At 40.9% G+C, this 25,294-nt stretch overlaps 1 protein-coding gene and 1 long non-coding RNA gene across 3 annotated transcripts in view; one reads left to right on the top strand and one right to left on the bottom strand.

The window, feature by feature from the left end:
• LOC307188361 overlaps window positions 1-17,553 on the bottom strand; it is a 52,882-nt gene extending 35,329 nt beyond the window's left edge. For both annotated transcript variants that reach the window (XR_013828917.1, XR_013828918.1), the window contains exons 1-3: window positions 17,150-17,553; window positions 4,718-4,863; window positions 3,222-3,313 (exon numbers count right to left, since the gene is read on the bottom strand). This is a non-coding gene — a long non-coding RNA (uncharacterized lncRNA). The remainder of the gene's footprint in view (window positions 1-3,221; window positions 3,314-4,717; window positions 4,864-17,149) is intronic.
• NAB1 (NGFI-A binding protein 1) overlaps window positions 1-25,294 on the top strand; it is a 103,589-nt gene that overhangs the window by 19,270 nt on the left and 59,025 nt on the right. The gene's annotated exons all lie outside the window — the stretch shown is intronic.

The raw sequence follows: 25,294 nt of genomic DNA on the forward strand, positions 1-25,294 counted from the left end.
TAAAAAAGTATTGGATTAACAGATACAAACTACTATACATAAAATAGATAAGCAACAAAGATTTACTGTATGGCACAGGGAACTATAAACTTGTAATAACCTTTAACGGAATATAATGTGAAAAAAATATAAATGAATCACTTTGCTGGACACCTGAAACTAACACAATATTGTAAATTAACTACTGCAATAATTAAAAAAAAAGAATGATGGTATCACCACATTGAATTATTAAGATCAGAGGAAATAACCAACCTAAAGTGCACACATGGTAGATGCTCCATGAATATTAGTGTCCCTTCCCTCCCACCTTTCACTTCAATCCTATATTGAGGGATGTAGAAAACCCAAATTACCAGCTTACTGAGAATGAGCATTTAGTCATTCTTTCAGGGACTCATGGCAGATTTCAGAGTATTTTGGAGTTTGAAAGACAAATAATTGAGTGAGTATAGGAAAGGGAGAAACTAACAACAACAATAATATTTTTTGCTGGTTGCTTTACATACATTCTCTTTTTTAATCCTCAAAAAAAAAAAACTCTCTAAAGGAGCTTGGGTTTCTTCCATATTGAAGATTATTTTCTTACCTAACATAATATTAGTATTACTTAATTCATCTTGTTTTGTGGGTGGGTAAACCTCCATAACCTTGAGATGGGCTTTTTAAAAAAATGAGTAAGGTTCCAAATTAAGGCACACTGCAACCAGATGAGAAGAGTCAGCTGTAGCCACCCAGTACAGATGGAGGAACAAGGCCTCGTGTGTAAATGTGCTCCACTGATATGGAACTTGGTGTATTTTCCATTTGTGTGTAGTATATACATACTTCTTCACTAGGAGTAATTAATTCAAAATGTAAAGTTTCTTTAAAATAACTGGTAGAGAAAACGAGTCTATGTTATTTTTCAGTTTCTTTTTTATCAGCTTATCACAACTTAATGTTATACAGAGTTCATGATTGGAATGTTCCTTTATTACTCACCCTAAATCTTAGCTGGCGGTCAGGACTCTCCCAAGCCTTGGGTATGGCCCTAGGGCTTTGGAGCAGATTAGTATCCAGATAGTTTTTCTCTCATTTGGCTATGCTTTCTTCCTATTCCAGACAAGGGGGCACTGATCGGCTCAAAGACATCTGCCATGCCCTGGTTTCTCTGCTGTAAATGCTTCTTTTGGCTTCCCCAAAGCTCCTCATTTCCTTAAGGTATGGGATAAGCGGTTCTAACCAAAACACCCTAGAATACAGCACAGCTCTAAAAAAGAAAGAACTTTCTTTTTCTCACGTGATATAGATTGAACAGGAGCATTGAGGGCCAGCTGGAGGGCTGTCCCATGAGGTCATTCAGGGAAGTCGGTCCTTCCATCTGGTGCTCCACCATGCCCTAGGGTGATGTTCTCACACCCCGGGGTCAAAGATGGGCTGATGCATGTCTGAGTTTCAGCCCAAGGGAAGAATGAAGAAAGTTTACCAAGTGACTATGTCCTTAAGGAGATAATCTAGACTGAGCACACATTACTTCATTTCCCAGCGGTCTAAATTTAGTCATAAGGTCACTCCCAGTAGCAAGGAAAGCTGGGAAATGTAGTTGACGACCTAATACCCATGTGTCTAGCTAGAATTCAGGGAGTTCTATTATAAAAATGGAGGAGAAAGGATACCGAGAGATGATAGTAATCTCAGCCACACTCTAAAAGACAAAAGTTAAAAGAGAAGAGTAGTCGACTTCCCTGGTGGCGCAGTGGTTAAGAATCCACCTGCCAGTGCAGGGGACATGGGTTCAAGCCCTGGTCCAGGAAGATCCCACATGCGGCGGAGCAACCAAGCCTGTGCGCCACAACTACTGAGCCTGCGAGCCTAGAGCCTGTGCTCCGCAACAAGAGAAGCCACCGCAATGAGAAGCCCCCGCACCGCAACAAAGAGTAGCCCCCGCTCGCCGCAACTAGAGAAAGCCCGTGCACAGCAACTAAGGCCCAATGCAGCCAAAAATAAATAAATAAATTTATTTAAAAAAAAAAAAGAAGAGAGAGAGAAGAGTACCTATACAATGGTAGAACACATTTTTTTTTTGCCCCAACCAAGAGGTATTCTCCCATTTTAAAGTTTTCAGTATCTCTCCTCCACAACTATCCTTATGTGGCAGCTTCTCGCTATGTCCTCAACAGCACCCTGCCACTACACTTGCCTCCCCCAAATCCATTGTTGACACAGAAGCCAGCAGGATCTTTTTCGAATGTAAACTAGGCAACATCACTTCTCTGCTTGGAACTCACCAAAGACCTCTCTTTGCAACAGAGAATCAAATCTAAATTCTGTACTGTGGCCTGGAAGGCTGCCCTACTGGCTTCTGCTTCCTTCTCTTCCTTCTCTGTACTCTGCCAGTTTTTGCTGTTTTCCCTGAATATACCAAGCTTGCTCTCATCTTGGGTCTTTCCCTCCTGCTGTTCCTCCTGCTCGAGGCCATATCTTCACAAAGTGTCTCCTTCTAATATTCAGTCTTCAATCCAAATGTGACCTGTTCAGCGAGGGCTTCCACAAACTCTCAGCTAAAGCAGCCTCATCCTCCCAGTTACTATCTGTGACATTACCTCAAAATGTCCTTCATAACATGCGTCTTGACCACTGTTATTTATTGTTTACGTGTTTATAGCATATAAGCTCCTGGAGACAGAACACTATCTTGTTCACCACTGCATCCAGAACTCCTACTGGGCAGCTGTGAACACAGAGCAGGCACTCTGTGAATATCTGTTAGCTGATAGGCTTGAGCTTTGTAAAATAGTAAAACTATTTATCTGACAGCCATTAGCACAGGACCTTGCACATAGTAGGTATTCATTAAATATTTATTGAATGAATAGAAGTAGCTACAAACTCCAGTGAATCAGAGAGACAAAGGATGCCATTTGAAAAGGCTTTACGTAATATTTTGTGCTAAGTTAATAATTTTCTGAACATTAAAGAAATCAATAATTGTAAAAAATAGAGATAAGTATAAAGAAAAGTCATACCACTAAAAGAAAACCATCGTCGACATCTTGGTAAACATACATATAGATTTTTGTTCCTATATATGTGAATACACACAAGATTTTTAAAAATTGGCATCGTATGTATACGCAGTTTAAATAGAAAACTTCTCAAGTATAGTCACCAAGAAATAATGCTTATTTTAAAGTATGAGGATGAACATTAAGGTACATTAGACTGTGTGTTTTACTTACGTATTTCAGGTGGTGATTACAGAAAATAGAGAATGAGATTTGCATGGACACTTCTTTCAGCAGCCAGACCCATGGCCCATGCTGAGGGCTCTCTGCAGAGCAGGGAAAAAAAAATTTCCGGAAAAGTTTGTCAAGCCTGAGATGCTGCTTATTCTTATTTAGATCTAATTCTCCTTCCTTTCGACAGAAATGCACTGATTGCTTATATTTTCACCTTTCCTAGCAAAAGATAATGAATATCACGGGAAGAAAACTATCAAGACCCGTATTTTTACCTTTACCATAAACTTATATATAATACAAACTCCCATGATGGAACTGTATAGTTAGGCTATGCTACCGAAATGTCAGGAGCAGTGTGTTCCTTGGAGGTGAGGGGAAACAACTAGATTTGGAAATCTGGTGTACGAATGTATATGAATATACAAATGACATTTATAGATCCAGATATACCCATCCACCCATGAATATATATAGTTGGCATCAAGTCACTAAGCATAAAAATGTTGTGGGTGCTTACAACTTCTTTTAAAAAGGCATTATTTGCATTAAAACTATGTCTTCTAATTTCCAAAATAGTCTGTGTAAGGAGTTGGGAAATTTGGGTTAAAAGATAACAGGGAAAAAAGGAAACACTGGAAAAAAAATTGGAAAAGTATGCATATAAATATCACAGTCTTCTGTGTTTTCAGCCTCTTATATATGTGGAAGAAAGTGCACATTGTGTTTCCGATTCTGACTTTGCCCAGCTGCCTGTGTGACTTTGGCCAGGTCAATTCCCCTCCCTGAGCCTTCGTGTCTTCATCACCAAAGTAAAACAAGAGAGAGAAAAGGAAAGAAACCAGCACTTGTTGCACCAGGCAGCCCACCTAAGCAGTACAGAATGTCCCATCCAGCTTTAGCATTCCGTGATTATTACTGTTAAAAAATATATCAATTGTGTTATTTTGTACAGATTAATTATATAAGTTATTGCTTTTTTTTCCTCTTGCCTTTTTTTGTCTGTTAAAAGGATGTTGGAAAAAAAAAAGGGACCTTAAGGGCTTCCCTGGTGGTGCAGTGGTTGAGAGTCCGCCTGCCAATGCAGGGGACGCGGGTTCGTGCCCCGGTCTGGGAAGATCCCACAGCAGGAGAGGCCATAACAGTGAGAGGCCCGCGTACCACAAAAAAAAAAAAAAAGGATGTTGGTAGGTAATTTTGCTAAACGGTGCTTTATCTGCTTAAAATTTCTTGTGTGTTATCTACCAACATTACTGACATTTTTAGTACCTATCAGTTATACTTCGAAAGCCTCTGATGCTGGTTGAAGTTTTAGTTGAGTCAAAACCCTCCTCAGGTGGGTTTACCATGGGTATTCCTAAAAGGAGGCAGCAACCTGTCTCAGGAAGACTGTGGTAAAGAACACAGCCGTTTCAGAGCTGCGGCCAGTGAGACAGGGGACTGGATGGGGAAACAAAAGTGTGCTCTATGGTGGTCAGGAGAGAAAAGGTACTTGCCGTAAGTGATTGTTGGTATGTGAAAATAAAATTATGCTGAAGTCCTCTAAATCTTGTGAATGCTAAAGACTCCATTGTATCCACAAAACAACTCTCTGGAAAGGAAACACGTGACCTGAAAATTTCCTGTTGTCTCGGACAAGGGCCTGGAGGGTGAGAAGAGAAAACAACACGTAACCAAAAGGGATGACATAAAGAATGCTCACATGGCAGTCACTGTTAAAATACACAGTTAAAACTTTCAGGATAGAAGGAACAAACTCATGGAGGCGCCCCATCCAGTAGTGGAGACTCTCAGGCTAAGGCCCAGCCACAATTCTAAAACCTTAGAATAAAGTCAACGGTCCTTCTGATTGTTTACAACAATGCTTCCTTTAGAACGTCTACTTGAGGAGTTGGGGTGGAGCAACGAATAAAAAAACCCTTTCTGAGCTTGCCTCACATCTAGCTTGAAAGTAGAATTTCTTTACTGGAACTGCTGATGTGTAAGGCTACCAGTTTATGTGGGTTTCAGTGGGCTTTTAGAGCTCAAGCATGTGTATAGTCCACTTGTTTGTGTGACAACGCTGCACATACACACACGCGCGTGCGCGCGCACACACACACACACACACACACACACACACACACGCACCTGCCTCATTTATACCTCCAGGCTAGTGTTTCTCAGTCTCAGAACTATCGATATTTTGGGCCAGATAATTCTTTGCTGTGGGGCTGTCCTGTGCACTGTAGGATGTTCGGCAGCAGCCCTGGCCTCATCCGCCAGATGCCAGTGGCCCCTCCCTCCTCCCGCCGCCCCCCCCCCACCAGATGTGACAACCAATAACGTCTCCAAACATTGCCAAGAGTCTCCTGGGGGACAAAATCTCCCTTAGTTGAAAATCACTGCTTTAGGCTGAGATGAGGATCTTTAGTGAAGGGGAAGAGAAGATTCCAAGAGAGTGAGGAAAGATTCAGATATTTATTCTTAAAGTTATTCTGTTTATGGAAAAGTTATTCAAAGATGCCTACAAGTGTTTTGAGGAACCTGATCTTATTCCAAGCAAGCCAGTATTACAAATACTATTTTAAACTGTAACTTATAACTGCTTTTCGACAGAATGTCTTACTGGATTCAAGCATCTGCCTTGAAGAATGCTATCGATTCAGTCACTGTTTCATCACTTGTGGCGCTGTGGCCTTCCCCATGGAAGAGCATCAAGTGGTGCTTTCCTTTCTTCCCCCAAACTTTGCAAATTACTTTGAAACACTGCCGAAAACACATTTTAGCAGAATAACTTATTTTTTACTGTGATTCTCTAAGAACCCACTGTGTCTACTAGCTAGGAGAGCAACTATCTTTATTCTTAACATAACTGAGACATAGTTATCTAGATCCATTTTACCATGTTGCCACACAGACTTAAAATATTTTGTTACCAGCAAAATTGTAATTTGCAGACAACACTGACCTTACTGAATAACCTTATGACCAAACCTCATTATCTTCAGAGAGACTAAAAATTAATATACCTTAATCTGAAGCTTCAGGATACACCCTTCTTTAGTGTTTACATCTTACCTTGTATTTTGCTCCTAAAGAATAGAAAACAACCACAAATGGTAAGGTTTTATGTGTGTGTGTGTGTGTGTGTGTGTGTGTGTGTGTGTGTGTGTATGTGTGTGTTTGTTGGCAGTAGCATTCCAGGCCCCTTCCTTCTATAATTTATTTCAACTATCACTTATTGAACACTGACTGTGGACCAGGATTTGTACCAATTTTAAGCAGATTTTATTTTCACAGAAAAATCAGATATATTTCTTTTAAAACTGTGCTGTAATTAATCTTTTCTCCATTATTTTGATATTAATGAAGATTACCACAAAAACTACTGGCTTTTCCAGCTGTAAATGTACGACAGAAATCAATGAATAGGAGAGAGGGACTCTACACAAGGTAGGCTGGGTTTTTATAAAGCCAAACATCTAGCTTTATAAGATTACACTATGTGGTGAAAATTCTGTTTCCTATTGTTTTACTACTTGTAGACAAGTAAACAAACAAAAAAATGCTCTTGGGCTAAATTTTCATTTTTGGCTAGATGGATGGCAGGCCCAGAAGAACATCACAGGTAAAACTCTTGAAACATCTGTTTCAGACAATTTCTGGAAAAAATATATACTTTCTGGCCCATAAATTATTCATCATATTTTTCCATATTTGCTACTGATTTACTAGTAATATGTTAAATGTAAGTAAATAGGAATAGCATAAATATTGCCAATACATTTAAGAGTTTTAATTTTAACTTTAATTCTTACTTGCTTTTAGATGCTATCTTCTGTGTTAGGTTCCGGCCCCTAAGCTGGTGTCGATTTACTTGGCTGAGGAGTTACGTAAAATTATCCAATTGATATAGGCCAGGTGTTCACAGCTCTTTATGCATCAGGGACTACACTGAAAGCTTTCCAAGAGTAGGTGGCTGTGACCTATAGCAAGCATGACAAAGACAGCACCTGGGCCTATTTGCAGTGTCCCTTAGGCAAGTTTTCTCCACAAACTCACCAACCTCCTCCAAGCTCCCTGCCCCCCATCCTAGTCACATTCCCTCTCCCCAGTCACCTGAAAGAACTGTCTTTGACCCCCTCCTGCATTGAAATGGAGAGTTTGCAGCAGTACAATGGCCTCACGCTCTTCCACTTCCACTGCCGAGTGCCATCCGTGCTGCTTCTGCATCTGTCACCTCCTACATCTCTAGCTAGTCTGAGCGGTACAAAGCACCTAGAACCTCAGAAAATGACTTTCCGAAGCTTTCCAACCTCAGCTCTATACGTCACAGAAAATAGTACGTTTGCCATCTTTAACAGTGTTATTTTTAAAACCTCTCTTGCTCTTCCTCTCATTCTTTTCTTTTTATGTTGTTTCTAATTCTTGTTTCTTGGTTATTCTTTTCAAGAAGGGAGAAGAAGTGGGTTGAAAACCAACTAGAAGATACTGGAGAAGGAAAGGAGACCCACTAGAGGAGGGTACAAGAGGAAGACGATCAGTATTAGTTTTGGAACAAGGCTGCTGCTTCTAGATAGAAATGATTTGTTTGGTGTAGGAGTGTGTAGCTGCAATCACGGAGCCACCAAGTGGCCAGAATCTTAACATTGTGCTTCCTAGCTCTGGCAGCCAGCTCTCCTGTCCTTCTGTCACTCACAGCTCTAGTGCCTTCATATGAAGGCTGCTCAGAAATGAGTTGAAGAAGTACAGGCAATTGTTATGGGTTGAAATATGTTGAAGTCCTAACCCCCAATATCTCAGAATACGACCTTATTTAGAAATAGGGTCACTGCAGATGTAATTAGTTAAGATGAGCTCATACTGGATTAGGGTGGACCTGTAATCCAATATGACTGGCGTTCTTATTAAAAGGGGAAATTTGTGTATGAACACACACAGACACGAAGAATATCACATGAAGTTTGGAGTTTCGCTGTTATAAGCCAAGGAACTATCAGAAGCCAGAAGAGAGGCTTGGAATAATCCTTCCCTGTGCCTTTAGAGGAATTAAGGTCCTGCTCACACCTTGATCTCAGACTGCCAGTTTCAAGAACCATGAGACAATAGATTTTTGTTGTTTAAACCACTCAGTCTGTGGTAATTTGTTAAAAGACAGGCCAAGCAAACTAATACAACAATGTAGCAATGATGGAGCTGTCCTGCTCTTGACTAGAATCTCCCTGGAGGGGTGCAGCTTTGATGCGGCTAAGAAATGTGCACCATCCAATCCAAACACCTAGAATGGAACCCATGTGTATTGATAATAGACATATACATGTAAGGACACAAATGAAAACACACTGCAACAATTTCTAAGAAACTCCATGAAAATAATAATTGCTGAGGCTACTTGTTATGGTTATCATAACCAAATGATAAAAACCTGTGGTCACTCTTGGGCTTCTTAAATGTCAGCAGATCTGTATCTCTACCTACCAGGGCAATTCCAGGAGCTGAGCACTCCTGGTCACCTCCTTCTATAATTCGGCTCAACCAACATTTATTAATATGACTATGTAACAAGAATTCTAAGCAATGGCAGTTGAATAAAGCATCAGACACAATCCCAGTCCTTAGGCAGCTTATTGTATAGTAACTGATAAGGCAGATTTCTGGAAGAATCTTTCATCTATGAACCTATAGGGCATTCTGTCCATTTACACCCAGGAATGTTCAAGACTCTTAGTACAGGTGATGGGAACACAACTCAAGCTGGCTTAAACAAACACACAAATAAAACCCTGTGTTTTTTGAGGGTGAAAATATGACTTAGTCAGTGTATTAGTCAGGGTTCTCCAGAGAAACAGAATCAACAGAAGACAGAGGAAATGAGAGAGAAAAGGTAGGGGAAGGGTGGAGGAAGGGAAGGAGAGACAGACAGAGAGAAGAGATTTCTTTAAGGACTTTGCTCACGTGATTGTGAGGGTAATTTTTAGGGCAGGCTGGCAGGCTGGAAAATGAGGTAAAAGTTGATGTTGTCTTCAGTCTGAACTCTGCAGGGCAGCAGTCTGGAAACTCAAGCAGTGTTTCTATGTTGTAGTCTTGAGGAGAATTCCTTCTTGGGAAATCTATCTTTGTTCTTAAGGCTTTCAGCTGATTGGATGAGGCCTACCTACATTATGGAGGGTAGTCTGCTTTACCCAAAGTCTGGTGATTTAAATGTTAATCACATCTAAAAAATACATTCACATAAATGCCTAGACTGGTGTCTGACTAAACAACTGGGCACCGCAGCTTAGGCAAGTTGACACATAAAGTTAACCACCACAGGCAGAGTAGAATCCATGGAGTGCCCCAAAGTTACCAGGAACCCACCCCTCCCTGTCTTCCTTAGTGAAGGCTTTGACTGGCTCATCTCCCAGTTCATGCCCTGCTGAATCAATCACTGTGGCTGAGGGAATGCAATGCCCTGACTAGGGTCGAGAATGGGGAGAGAGGCTGTTGTGTTTCAGAAGGGATGCTGAGAAGGCATCAGGAGCTGTTTAACTAGAAAGATCTCACCAACCAAAGGGTATGGGGTAGGGGAGTGTGGTTTTGAAGGAAAATGAAACATTCTGGGCACAGTCCTTGGGTACTTAAAGATGGGAAGGAGAAGGGAGAGAGAAGAGACCCTTTGGGAGACACGAAGTGTTCTTGCTGGAATGTCCTCTACGCTCCTGCCACTGGAGGTGGGCCGTTATATCAGTGGTCACACCACAGACCACATGCAACGAATAGCCTTATATCACATTAGCTTGATCTACACTACCTTTGAATCTCATGAAATCTTCCTTTGAGGAAAATTTAGTTTTTCTCATTGATTTAAAGTCAGTAATTTCTGTTCCTCTGAGCACAGAATTGCTTTTAATTATAAATGCATGACATTTAAAATTATTTAAATACAAATATTTTTACACCAAGGGGTGTGGAATGCAGGGTGTGGGATGTGGGGATGGAAGCAATGAATTTTTTCCTGTGCAGAAACCCTGCTGGAAAAATATTTTCCCTTAGTCACCGTTCCGAAAATCATCCCTCTCAGGGATGCTTGTTATTTAAAATTAAATGGAATTGGCATTTAGAGATTTTTGAATAATTTAGCTGGACTTGTTTCAGTGATTACATAATGTTTGCAAATGGGTCAAGGTCCCAGTCACATCGGGGAATTAATAAACGTATCTGTTTATGTGGCCATTGTTCATCTGCCTCCCCCCACCCTCATCTGCTTCCACCACCAATGGCTGCTACCCCTACTCCTCTCCACACTGGACGCTCCTTGAGGACAAAAACTACCTTTATTTATCTCACTCCCGGTGTGGTCTCTGACATATGGAGTTTACTGCATCAGTGTGTGTTGAGTTGCACTAAACATTGGTATTCGGGGAGCCTGGGCTCTTAGGAAGGTAGAGAGTTCTGTGGATTCTCAGTGAACAAAGCTCCTTTAGAACAAAAGTCAACAACATTATAACAATGACAGCTCTACAAATTTCTACATGCACAGCTGCAACTGTTGGCAGCTGCGTACGACAAAAATCTTACATGCAGCTAATGTCTGTCAAATATTGGAAACCAACTGTAGGCAAAATCTGAAGTATGTTTTCTATACCCTCACTCTTCACCTTTAAAAAAAAATTTCTCTTTTTAAACAACTCTCCCAACCATCCTTCTCTTTTCCATGTTCAAATCTCCCCTACCCTCTTCATTCCCTCCTCCTATCGAAATAGGAAAGGACCTCACTTTAATCATTTTTACTTGTAAATTAATCAACTGATTATAATTTGGAATTAATGAATTTCATTTGAATTTTTTCTCTATTATAAAATGAAAGAATGTGTTACACTCTGAAAGGAAAGCCAGGTATGAATAAGCAGATGGCGACAGTCCTCCTGTCCATCTACAGGTGCCTCCTTTCTTCTCTCCCTTTCTTTCTGCTTTCCTTCTTGGGGAAAGGGTGGGCACAGACAGGGTTACTCTGAAGACCAATCCTAGCAGTACACTGATTTTCTTTTTTTCAATAAATTTATTTATTTAATTTTGGGCTGTGTTGGGTCTTCGTTGCTGCATGCAGGCTTTCTCTAGTTGTGGCGAGCGGGGGCTACACTTCGTTGAGGAGCATGGGCTTCTCATTGCGGTGGCTTCACTTGCTGCGGAGCATGGGCTCTAGGCGCATGGGCTTCAGTAGTCGTGGCACATGGGCTCAGTAGCTGTGGCTCGCGGGCTCTAGAGCACAGGCTCAGTAGTTGTGGCACACGGGCTTAGTTGCTCTGTGGCATGTGGGATCTTCCCAGACCAGGGCTCGAACCCGTGTCCCCTGCATTGGCAGGCAGATTCTTAACCACTGCACCACCAGGGAAGTCCCCAGTACACTGATTTTAATTCTTTGAGGGTGACTAGAGGGAATCAAATAGAAAAGGTGGTTATGGTCTTTTTCTACCTCAAACACCTACTTCCGGGACCTGAACAGGGCCATGGATGATGACGATCCGTTTCTCTACAGAGGGTAAGTCCACCTTGTACCCTAGCCACTTTAGGCAGATAGTCCCTTCCATGGACTCTTTTTCTTTCTTTTGAACACAGGACAGTCCCCTCTCCCAAATTTAACCCTACTCCTTCCCTCCATGAACTTTAACAAAAACTACCACGGGCCAACTCAGTTGGACCTGCATTGTTAGGAGTTTGCAAACTTTATTGCTAATCTGAATACAATCCTGCAAGATAGGTTAATATTGTTTCCATTTTACATTTGAGAGTCCCAGAAGCTAGGAAACATCCCAAGATCACAGCACTAAGTGGCCAAGTCTAGAAGCTTGAGTCTTGCAGCTCCAAAGCCCATGTCTGCTCCCAGATGTGTTTTAATGTCATCTGGCAGTCTGGCATTCATTTTTAAAAAACTGACGGTATTTTTATTCTGCTGCCTCCCTAACCTGACATCTTGGATCACAGCCTCATGCCTCCTATGTTATTTCTGCCCTCACTTGAATGTCTCTGGGGTACTTCACATTCCACCTGATCAAAACTGAATTCAAAACTGCTCCTATGTTCCCAGTCTTCAATTCAATCAACTCAGATGCTTAAACTAGAAACCTAGGACCCTTGACTTTTCCCTTTTTCTCACTCTTTTTAAAAAACTGGTCACCAAGTCCTACAGATTCTTTCCCCCACAAACACATACACATATACACATACAGTGTAGACCTACTCCTGGACTCTCATTTTTCATTTTGTAAGAGTTCTAACTGTTCTCTCTTTCAAACCTCCATGTTGCCATCAAAATATGTTTTTTTCTAAAATATGTATTTGGTCAGAATTCCTTAGCCTGGTATAGATGGCCCTGTCTCCCTCCCATCCCTATGCCCTATCACAACCCTGACTTCTTGGCCCATTCCCAAACTACTATGTCCTTTGAATCCATGCTTTCACACCTGCTGAACTTTCATCTTCTTTTTCCATGTGGCCACCCCTATTCACACACCAACCCCAAGCTCAAATGTCATTCCTATACACCCACCAAACCCAAGTTCAAATGCTGTAAAGCCCTCCCTAACTTCTCTGGGATACTTGGTCCTCTTGCACTTCTACAGCTGCCGATACATACCTTGATGATAAGAACACATACCTTTGTACTTGGGATGTCTGCTGACAGTGTACCTCTTGCCCCCACTAGAAGGAGAACTCTATCTGGGCAGAGATCTAGTATCATCTGTGCTTGGAATGCAGGTATCTCGCACCGTTTCTGGCGTGTAATAGATCCTCAGTAAATATCGTTGGGCTGGGCTTAACTGAGGTGTATCTGAGGAATGAGGGGCTCACAGCACCTACCTTCCAGACTGAGAATGTGATTTAAATACCTACTCACAATTAAGCTGAGGCCTGAGTAAAATAAGCAAGATTTCAACATTTGTCTTTTCTGTCTGCGACCTCACCTTTTTTTGGTTCCCTTTTCCTACCAGTAACAGCCTCTATTCCCATGTTTTAAAAAAACTTTTCTTTTTTTTTTGGCTGCGTTGGGTCTTCGTTGCTGCATGCGGTCTTTCCCTAGTTGCGGCGAGCGGGGGCTACTCTTCATTGCGGTGCGCGGGCTTCTTGTTGCGGTGGCTTCTCTTGTTGCGGAGCACGGGCTCCAGTAGTTGTGGCGAGTGGGCTCCGTAGTTATGGCTCACGGGCTCTAGAGTGCAGGTTCAGTAGTCGTGGCACACGGGCTTAGTTGCTCTGCAGCATATGGGATCTTCCCGGACCAGGGATCGAATCCGTGTCCCCTGCATTGGCAGGCGGATTCTTAACCACTGTGCCACCAGGGAAGTTCCTCTCTTCCCATTTTAGATTCCCAGTGACCTCATACATTTTTTGCTCTGTCCCTTTCCCCAAATCAGGAAGGATCTAGAATCATCACATGTATACCAACGGCAACTCCCAGCTCTGCTACACACTAGCTGGGATCCTGGGCAAGCTCTTAACCTGCCTGAAATTGGTTCCTCATTTACAACATGGAGATGATAGTACCTGCCTCCTATGGTTGCCACAGAGATGCAGTACGAAATTCTAAGTATTAGCACAATCCCAGACACATAATAATAGCTCAATTAATGTTAAATGAAAAACTGTCTTATTTACACTGATATGCTAGTCCTTCCTAATGCATTTACTTCAAAAAATGCTATTCAATTGTGGGATGAATTATCTCTAATTAAAGAAACCTACTTGTTCAACTATATCTACTGGTAACTTCCTTAGTGTCTTTCTTCAGACCTGGGAACTCAGGAAGAAAGACTGGATCCCAGCACTGGGGAGTTGGATTTCCCACCTCTGTGATAAGGGCAGCAGTATAAGGGTCTACACATGAAGCGCTTCCAGAGTTTAGAGGAGGGTACCTGGCACAGCCTAGCGAGGGGTGCTGAGGGCTCAAAGAAGTGGTACACTGGGGCTGACATCAGTCAGATGGGGGCAATCTTGTTAGAGGAAACAGGAGCAAAGGGACAGAGTCAGACAGGGTTTGATGGGAGAGGATACATGACAAGTCATTTGGTTCAGCTGTACCTTGGGTATGTGTAGGAGGGGGTGAGCTGGAAAGATGAGTCTAGAAAGATAAGCAAGTGGCCAAATCCTCAGCAGTAATAGCAAGTGGGTGGGGAAGGTGTGGGTTGGCGTTCTTCTAGCCCAGTAAATCTCTACTGTGTTTTGCATACTGGAATCACTGGGAGCTTTTAAAAATACCAAAACCCGGGTCCCTAGACAATTACATATAAATCAGTATGGGGGTACTGAAGCATCATTTTTTTTTAAAGCTCCCAAAGTGATTCTAGTGTGCAGCCAGAATTGAGAACTGCTGTATAATCTGGCCCCTGAAATCACACCAACCCAAATTTGTGGCATTAAGCACACTCACATGATCGTGCAACCATCTTCATCACCATCCATCTCCAGAGTTTTTCATTATCTCCAAGTGAAACTCTATGTCCACTAAACACTAATTCCCCATTCCTCACCACAGTGAGGCTGAGATGGACTTTCAGAGGTGTTCTTTGTTGGGGGTGAAGGGAATGGCCTTTGATTTTGACCAGTCATTGGACACAAGGGTGCTTCAAGAAGGGGCTGTGACTGAGGGCGAGGCAGCTCTCTTCAGCCCAAGCAGTTCTAAAGAAGGCAGACAGCTGAAGGCTGTCGGCTACCAGCACTTCTGGCATTTGGAGAAATAAAGCCTTCATGCCTAGAAGGAGACCTGAGTGACACATCACATCAACTACCACATCGCAAAGAGGTCTCCTCTTGCTTGCTCTGGCCTCGTGGTGCTGGGGTGCCACTGGCATTTTACTATAATTTAGAGAGGAATCTAAGGTATCCAGGAATCCCCAGCCTATTCTCTCTAGGCCCACCCCATCCTTTCCCTTCTTTACTCTCTACTTTGCCATCTCTGGTCCTCCTCTTCCTCACCCACAACATAGAAACATTACTGTTGCCCTTCTGTTGAAGACTGCAGTTTAAGTCATGGCCCAGAGTTCCTGCCACCTCAAGCCTTTCATTGCCCAAGACACAATGAGCAGGAATGGGAGCAGAAAGCACTTGCCCAAATCCTGGAATATGGGTAGATGGGGCAGAGGGATGCTGGGATAAAATACTTAGGCACGAAGAATACCAGGCCAGGAGCATGGACTCAGGTACTGAGGGGCAGATACTGAATCAAATAAGTAGGTACGTGATGAGAAAGTTAGGACCAAAGAGTATGATAGTTAAATTGTACTTGGCATTAGGGACATAAACATTGACCTTAGTTTTGCGTGTTGAAGAAATGGCAAAATGAGAAGCAGCAAAATACAAAGTTAGTATTTACGTCTAATTATTATGCAGAGCAATAATTCAGTGTATAGTAAAATGTGTTAAAACTTAAATGTGTTAAAATCAAATCCTATCGCAAGTTGCACCTGAACAGTAAACTCTTACATACAAATAAGGGACTTCATAAACTGTAAGATAACACATAGATACGTATCTTGGAGATCTTCTCACAACCTCAAAACATCAGAGGAAATGTTCACTGCGGTGCATCCTCTTTGGGGTTGAAGGAAACTGTACTTTTGGATCCCTCCTGCAGCCCCCTTGGCTCTCACAGATGCAGAACCCATGTGCTGAGTTCCTAATTCTAAACTCTGAGACTTGTTTCTCAGACAAATTTCTCCTTAATCATCTTACCTGTGCACTGTAAATACATTTTGTGACTTTTTTCCTAAAAATAGTTTCTAGACTATTTGAATAATTTGATTTATGAACATTTCAATTCCTAGCCCTAAGGTAACCCACTCCACTTCAGTTTTAATTAATGTCCACTACCCTAGGGTCTTCCCAAGGCCTTTATGTCATCTGAAGTGAGACTCCACTTGGAGGCTCAGTAATCTTTTCTTTTTTTTTTCCTGAGAAGTACTCCTGAGAAGGTATTATTTACTTGGAAATTGTTTAGGGTAATCCAATTGGAGGAACAAAAGGTGGATTTTATACTCTTCCTTTCCCTTTCTAGTCCTGTGGTTCTAAGGGTACCACAATTTCCCCCCAGCTCCACCCCACCCATCCTATCCCCACTCTCACCCAAAACTAAATTACCCCTATCAGAGAGATTGGGAAAATACACTAATGATTGAAAAACATTTCACCTGCACAGTATTTCCATTTGGCCCCTATTTAATTTCTGAGTGTCATTTCCATTTCTTGTTCTGACACTATCTGTACTCTCTGTATCAGAGTAAGAGAGCATAACGTTTCTCTGGGGAAATTTACTCAGAATAAACCTCCAAATGCAAATTCTCTGAAAAAAAACAACAGGATCATATATTGAAAAAAATAAGTTTTAAAAAAAAAATAAGTTTTGATATTTCCTTTAGGCCAGAGTCTCTTTTCTCTTAGGACAGCCATGTGGGAACTGAATGATTTCTCTGCTTGCAGTACAGTCTTCTTTACCCTCATCACCATGATTACCACTAATAAGTTTTTAGTCTACATTTTTTATGATTCAATCTTGGAAATGGTTCTTAGAGTTTCATGATCATTTCCTTAATTGTTTCCGTTTTTCAGGCTTTTACGAGGCCATTAGCTTTGTCCTTTCTTTTAACTGCTTGAAAATCAGGACTTAAATTTTATTATCATGTAGCTGAATGGAAAATCCCTCTCTTGGGATTCTTAGTGAGGCCACACGAGAAGCCTCCGAAGGACATGATGTCTCATCGTAGAGCTAAGTCAGAGCCTAAGACCTGAGCTTGTTCTCCAATTTGCTCACAACTTAGTGTGACAACTCATCAAGGCTTTAGCAAAATAATCCTGCCTTTCCACTGTTTTGCCTCATTGTTTACTTAGTGTGACCCAAAGTACAAATCAAATCTCATCTCCTCTTGTCTATCAGTTCTTCACCCTTGGCCAGCTGTTCTAGGTTGTTCCTTAGTTCTTACCATCAGTTTTCAGCGGTTCTTGGACTCTCCAAGCAGGCGTGGAGCAATACAAACATATTTCTCATAGGGATCGATGGTACTTCATGAGAAACACCCAAACTCCTTCACTGAGACCTGAAAAAGGTATAGTACTGTTGTGAGTTTTCATGTATCCCAACCCCTTTTTCTTCCATCATTCCTTCGTCCTTCCCCTCCACCAAACCGAAGTTATTAGATAGGGGTAAATGATGTCAGCCTTATGCAGAAGAAATAATTCCCAATTACCTAACTTCTAACTTACTCTGTGATTGGGTTGTAGTTTCATCTGAAAGCAAAGGAAGATTCTCTGTTCTTTTAAAGTTCTTTTTATCCTGACAATCCTTGCCTAAAATGTTGGGAGTTGGCAGAATGGAAATACGCATAACACAACATCCTAAATCAACTATAATCCAATAAAATAACAAATAAATAAAATAAAATGCGTGAGAATGCCAAAAAAAAGAATGGAAAGAAAAATCCATTGGAATAATCCATTGGAAAGCATTGGAAATAATCCATTGGAAATCCATTGGAATAATCCATTGGAAAGCAAAGAATAATCTCTCTTCTATCAGAGGTAGCGAAGCTGGCTCTCAATTCAAAGAGCAGAACTGGTCTTGCTATTAAGACAGAGTACTACACGTTTGTTACTTGGCTCTGAAAGCACATGATGTGGACTTTAAAGATTTTTTTCTTTTAATGTTATGGTTTGCTTTTCAGATTATAATTGTCGTACATAAATAATGCAAGGCTAAGCAAAGTCAAACCTGGGGTGCGTGCAGGGTCAGTTCCAGACACATGAGACATGCAGTGTTTCTATTCTGCCATTTAAGGGAGAGGTTCATGGGGCAGCCAAAGGCAGTACTTATTGTCCCTAGACACTACACAGAGCAAAAGGCAAAGTGCTAAAAGTTGAGAGTGAGAGATGAACACTGGCCACTAGGGAAAATGGCAGTCTAATTGCAATAGGAAGTTGGAAAACTTCATACTGACCCTCATATTTATGGTCAACTGATCTTCTACAAAGAGGCTAACCAAGACAATTCACGGGAACAACTAGATATCTACACACAAAAGAATGAAGTTGGATTCTGACCTTGCATCATATAAAATAACTACCTCAAAATGAGTCAGACCTAAATGTAAATGTTAAAATTACAAAACTCTTAGAAGAAAATATAGGAAGAAATCTTTGTGACCTTGGATGACACCAAAAGCACAAGCAACAACAAAAGAAGGTAAATTGGACATCATCAAAATTAAAAATTTTGTGCTTCATTTTAAGAAAATGAAAAGACAACACACAGAATGGGACAAAATATTTGTAAGTCACTTATCTGTTAAGGGACTTGTACCAGAATATACAAAGAATTCTTAAAATTTAACAATAAAAAAGAAATAACCCAATTAAAAATAGGCAAAGGACTTAGATATTTCTTCAAAGAAGATATATAAATGACCAACAAATGCATGAAAAGATGCTCAATGTTATTAGTCATTAAGGAAATGCAAATCAAAATCATAATGAGAAACCACTTTATACCCTCCAAGATGGCTATAAGCAAAAATTTGGACAATAACAAGTGCCAACAAGGATGTGGACAAATTTCAACCCTTATTATTTGTTGGTGGGAATGTAAAATGATGCAGTCACTTTGAAAGGTAGTTTTAGTTCCTCAAAAAGTTAAACATAGAGTTACCATATAATCTAGCAATTCTAGTTAAAAATATCGATATATGTTCACACAAAAACTTGTACACTAATATTCATAATAGCATTATTCATAATAGCTAAAAAGTGTAAATAACCTAAATGTCCTGATGAATGGATAACAATATGTGGCATATCCATAAATGGAATATTATTTGGCCATAAAAAGGAATGAATATGAATGAAACTTGAAAGCATTATTCTGGGTGAAAGAAGTCAGATGCTGAAGGCCACTTATTGTATGATTCCATTTACATAAAATGTCCAATGTAGGCAAATCCATAGAGACAGAAAGTTGATTAGTAGTTGTTGGGGGAGGGGCACTGGGGAGTGACTGTTAATGGGTATGGGGTTTCTTTGGGGGCTGATGAAAATGTTGTGGAATTTTGGCTGATAATTGTACAACTCTGTGAATATACTAAAAACACTGAATTGCACACTTTGAAAGAGTAAATTTTTTGGTAGGTGCATTACATCTCAATAAACCTATTGTAAGAAAGAAAGAAAAAGAAAGAAAGAGAAGGGAAGGATGGAAGGAGGGAAGGGAGGGAGGGAGGGGGAGGAAGAAAAACAAAGAGGGCTGTATAGAAACTCATCTGTGATGGTTAGGTCACCATCATCCCTGACAGCTTCAATGCTGTCAGGTATTTGGATTTATTAGCTTGTATTTAGTTGTGCTTTTTTTTACATTGAGGCTTCAGTCCAAGTCATCCAACCAAATAGATTCTCAAACATGTGTTTCCAACATATCGGAGTCCATGGCCAAATGATCCAGATTCAGCTAGGAAATCACGACCTAATTCATTATGTTATAGATTAACAGGTGGGGGTGGGGGGGGTGGGGCTCTAGAGAATAGGTTCCCTTTAGTGCCAGGTTAATAAAAATAATCAATTTAAAAGTTAGAATGAATAACAAATGGAATGAAACACACACAGATATTCAAACATATCTTGAGGAATCTTTTATATTACTGTATTAAGACTACATAAATATAAAAAAAGAGCTGTACCTGTATAATGATTTTGGGTGGTTTGCAGCACCCTTCTTTTTTTTTTTTTTTTTTTGCGGTACGCAGGCCTCTCATTGTTGTGGCCTCTCCCATTGCGGAGCACAGGCTCTGGACGCGCAGACTCAGCGGCTATGGCCCACGGGCCCAGCCGCTCTGCGGCATGTGGGATCTTCCCGGACCGGGGCACGAACCCGTGTCCCCTGCATCAGCAGGCGGACTCTCAACCACTGCGCCACCAGGGAAGCCCAGCACCCTTCTTTTGAATTGCTCAGACTGCTTTATAGCATTTACTTGAACAATTGTCACAACATCCTTGTGGCTGGCAAGCATTGTGCTAACAGTGCAGTACAACTGCAGGTCAGACAACTAAGGGACACACAGTTATCACACAAGTCTAGAGCACAGGTAGGCGTGAAATCCAGATGGTCCATCTAATAATGCTTCATCCACATCTGACCGAAGTGGCATCTTCTTGGACTGATAACCTCTCTAACCAATGATGGTTTTGAGTTCTTATTACTCTGGATTTTCCAAGTGTATCTGCCATTTCCTAAACAGATGGTCAGTATCACACGACATGACTGTTTTTGATGGCACTAGAAATCACATGGATAACACCTCCTGAAAAAACTGGATTAGATATTGAAAATTGGACTTTAGGGTTTTTTTTTAATTTGATTTCCTGTTTCATTTCCAGAAAAGCATAGGAATATTGAAAGTCTATAATAGAAATAGATTAATGTCTACATTTGTTACATGGCATACAATTTGGAGATTTGAGAAGGACCTATAGGACAAGAAATGCTTCTTTTCGAGAGCAAAAATAGAGAGGCCAAGAGCACAGCCAGTTTCACTTATACAATATTTTAGGCCTCAGTTTCCTGTGTAAAATAAAAGTTTGGACTAACTGATCTCTTAGGTCCCATGCAGCTACTTGATTTGGTGATTATGCTATTTTCTCTGATCAACTCAAAGCTTAGGCAGGGATATGTGTGTAGGAACAGAATCCAACTTATTTACCAGTATATTCCCTATGCTTAGCACAGTGCCTGGAACATAGCATATGTTCAAAAAATATCTATCAGGGGAACAGCCCACCAGCTGCTCCCCTGATGTTACAGTTCATTTGTTATTGAACAAAATAAACACACATCTACAGTATTTTGTTTTATAAGATTTTCTTTGACTGTGAAGCACTACAGTTGAAGTTAAATTGATCATAACAACCCCTCCCAGGAATATATCTGTTGTATTGCTAATGTGCTTTTATTTTCCCAGATTTCTTTCATTCCTAATCACTCTGACCATTCACAAAGGATATTAAGCTTTGAAGATTTCCAAACTCCTCTGGCGAGGGAATTTCTGCAACTGTTCATATGTTTCTCACTACATTTTAAAAGGTTATGTATACCTGCAGTATTTTTGGCATTTTAACAAATAATAACATGTTCATGTTACATCAATACTTACTTCATTGTTTTTCCTTTACAAGTTCTTTTAAAAAAATTTCAACATCTTCCCTGGTTTTATTTCCTTCATCTCCATTAGTTACCAGTGCTGACTCTATTCTTTTTGTTGCCAATATTCCTCCAGAAAACTTAGAAGAGATGACCTATTTGTCTTTGAGTTTTTCTTCCAAGATGCTCCACCAAAGAATAGAAACTCCTTACAGAATGCATAAGCTTTAGGGGCATCTGGCTCTGTCTTTAACTTGACAAAAATAAAATAATAAAGTTATGTGTTTCCTTCACACATTTAAAAGCCAGAAATAGATTTAGACGTACATTTTTCAATCCGCGTGCCAACCTAACAAGCCGAGCGAAACAGGCTGCGGCGCGGAGGGCCGCCTCCGCGCGCCCCTGCCAAGCTCTTCCTCTCCACCCCTCCCCGCCCCCCCAGGGCCCAGCCTCCCGTAGCCCAGCCGCGAGCCCACCAGCTGCTCCCCTGGCAGCTGCACACTCGCCTCTGGGGCTGTTCCTGGGCGTCATTAAAATCAGAGCATCACGGCATGACTTTGGACTAGCTCCTTTGACACCACTGAATTTCTGCAGATTCTTTACTCTTCACACTTAGCCATCGGGAATGGACTGGGGGAGGCACTGGGGCCAGCTGACTGTCAGCTCTGACATCCTGGGCATGGTTGGTCAGTCTCCTCTGAAAGCAGAGGTCCAAAGATGTGTTCTAGGCCCCCAGGGAAATGGGCCTGATGGTGGGAGGCCCATCTGTTCACTACTTTTTCACCCTTCAAGGAAGGAAACCTCCCAGGCTTCTGAGAATTTAGAGCCCAACAGTGTAACGTGATTTTAACTAGCGATATATACGATGCACATTTTTCCTCAGAAAATATAAAATCAGTTCTGTAATGCCTGTAACTTCAGTCTCTGTTATCACACAAATTATTGAGTGAAGAGTATCCCCCTGGCCTGAGCTGGGCAGATCAGTCTTTCTCACTGGAGTCTGAAATTGAGACAAAAATGCTCATTTCAGTCTGTCCTGGTTTCTCCAACAGAAAAGATGAGAGATGGGGAGCTGTGGATCAGCAGTGCTTGGGGCTATGCGCCCTGAGAAAGTAAAAACACCTGCAGAAAAAGAGGAAAGAAATCTACAGAGAGAAAAGCAGAGAGGAGAAAGAGAGCATGCTTCCCTGCTTGCTGCAGGCTTCCTGACTCTTGGTTCTAGTCCCCCAGGAGACAGAGCTGCCTCCACCCTTGGCCTGAAGTTCGCTTCTCTTCTGTGCAACGTTAAAAAGTCTTTTCTAAAACATTGACTCCACAAGTTATATGACAACAAAGCACAATCGTAGTCCTTTTATCAAGTTCAATTATCCAAACTCTCAAGAACTTTAGAACACAGAAGTAATCCTACAATATATCCAAATAGTAAAATATATGTTTTCGGTCCAGAATGATACAGAGCATCACTTGCAGCTGCACATAACCCTGCCAACTATCCTTCCTCAAAAAGACAGTAATTCACCATATATATATATATATATATATATATATATATATATATTGGGCAGCTGCTATAGGCTCTATTCCAGGTCAAATACTGAAGGTTTAAAAACCATTAAGACACAGCCCCTGCCTCCTAGGAGCTCTCTATCTAGTGGAAGTTAAATAAGAAGAGTGTACCATATTTCCCTAATGTACACTGGTGAAAGGATTCAATCTCCTTTAACACTGCTCTCAATGAAAATCTCCGTGTTAAGAAATTATACTACTACTTTGCAGATTTTATTTGTTTCATATTTCAAGAAGCCAAGCATGAGCCTCAGCTACAAAAATCTCAACAATTTTTAAGGTTTGACAAACTAAAATTCTTTCAAAGGTGTTGGATGAGTGTTGCAGAGTTCTAGATGAGGAAGAAACAGTATCTTCCAAGATGCTTACATGTCCAGCCAGATGAAGCAGATTACACACGATTTAACTTCCCTCCTCTGGTTGTGTAGAACCACCAACTTTGATATGATCATGTTGAATTTTGAACCAGGCTATCTATGTTGACAGTACAGCAAAGTCCTTTTCGTCAAGGTAACAAACCTTATTTAGACACTGTCAGAGACCAGTTATAATATCAAGTCATTTTAAGAGATTAAAGTATAGAAATCTTTATATTAATATTTTTGCCACTTTTATATTTATTATGGGTCAAAGTTCATGCTGTATTTTTAAGTTAATTTTGTGTTTAGAATAGGACTCATAAAAGTAACATCTATCTGATTATAAATTAACACATATTTAATGCAGAATATTTGCATAACATAGACCAATATTTTCTGGCCTAACTCAGAAAGCCATTTTATTGCTATAGTCATATCTTTATTTTTTTATTTATTTATTTTTTTGCGGTACGTGGGCCTCTCACTGTTGTGGCCTCTCCCGTTGCGGAGCACAGGCTCCGGACGCGCAGGCTCAGCGGCCATGGCTCATGGGCCTAGCCGCTCTGCGGCATGTGGGATCTTCCCGGACCGGGGCACGAACCCGTGTCCCCTGCATCGGCAGGTGGACTCTCAACCACTGCGCCACCAGGGAAGCCCCATATCTTTATTTTTATAATAAATTTCTTAGACTTTACTTGCCCTATCAGCAGAAAGTCTAACATAGACTCTCCTCAAACTGTCTAAAGACCTCAGGGGTTTAGTCCAAAGGACAAGTGTGAGTTGTGTTTCCAATGCCAGGTCTAGAGGGAAAGATCTAGGTCCTTTCATCAGTACATAGTCCATTCTGTGAAAATGCCTTTGCTGGTTTTGGCCCCTGCCCAGCTATGGTAGGGCCCTGACCTGTGGATCTGCAGTTACAGCTCTCTTCAAGTCCTTCACATACTCAGCAATAGTTACCATTTTCCCCTAATGCACAGCATTGGGCCAGGGTGGCTGGGTCCCAAGGAACTTCCAGCTTAGCCATGTGCTATGCTTCCTCCAAGAATGCCTAGGCTCTTACGTTTATGACAGGACACCTAAGTCTGCCCATTCCTAAAGATAATTTTATTTCAGGGCCTCATTACTGTTCTCTGTTAATGGGCTTTAGCCAGGCAATCCTGATAAATCTCAAAAAGAGCAAAACACAGTATTTGTCCCTGCCTTTCCAGATGGTCAGAGCTCCATATGCAAATTGTCCAGCTATTTCAACAAAAATCAATTTTGTGGTCACTGTAATATATGGTAATATATGGTCACTGTAGAATATGTTGACTATACAGAATATTACAAAGAAAAAAATTGAAATTACCCGTAATCTCAACCATAGGTAACCACTGCTAATGTTGTATAGAAGGATTCTTGTCCTGACTTAACTTATTAACACCCTCTGTGCCACTCTCCCATACCCACCCTTGACACGGAGTGAGCATGCCCTACACTTTACTTCTCTGTCCATTGTATTTCCTTTTCCTGGAATGCTTTCCTCACTGTTTTCACCTGTTGACATGTACTTCTTTCAAGGCCCAGATTGAATGCCACTTCTCAAAGGCATTTTGATCTCATGCTAGACTGACTGACTAGCCACAATCTGTACATCTCTAAAGGCACTTATATTATGCTCTGGTATTGTTCTTATTTTTTCAGTAGTCTCAACTCTCCAATTAAATTGCAACCTTGAGAGTAACTCTTGAGAGTAAGAATTTTCTTTCACTCAACTTTTCATCGTCCATATCAACTGGTGCAATGCCTTCCTTGTAAATAGTAGGTACTCAGCAAATATTTGTTGAAAAATATATGTATGTACCAGCAATAGAAGGATGACATATCAATTTAGTTAGCCCAGTCAAATACTTTAACTTTATTAAGATCAAAATGATATGTATTAAATGCCTATTACATGTAAGACACCAGATATTTACTATTTCAAAATTTTCTTAAATTTATTTTGAAAAAGTCCAGATGTGAAAAATTTAAAGAATAATATA

This window comes from Stenella coeruleoalba (assembly GCF_951394435.1).
Source record: "Stenella coeruleoalba genome assembly, chromosome: 6".
Classification (NCBI taxonomy): Eukaryota; Metazoa; Chordata; class Mammalia; order Artiodactyla; family Delphinidae; genus Stenella; species Stenella coeruleoalba.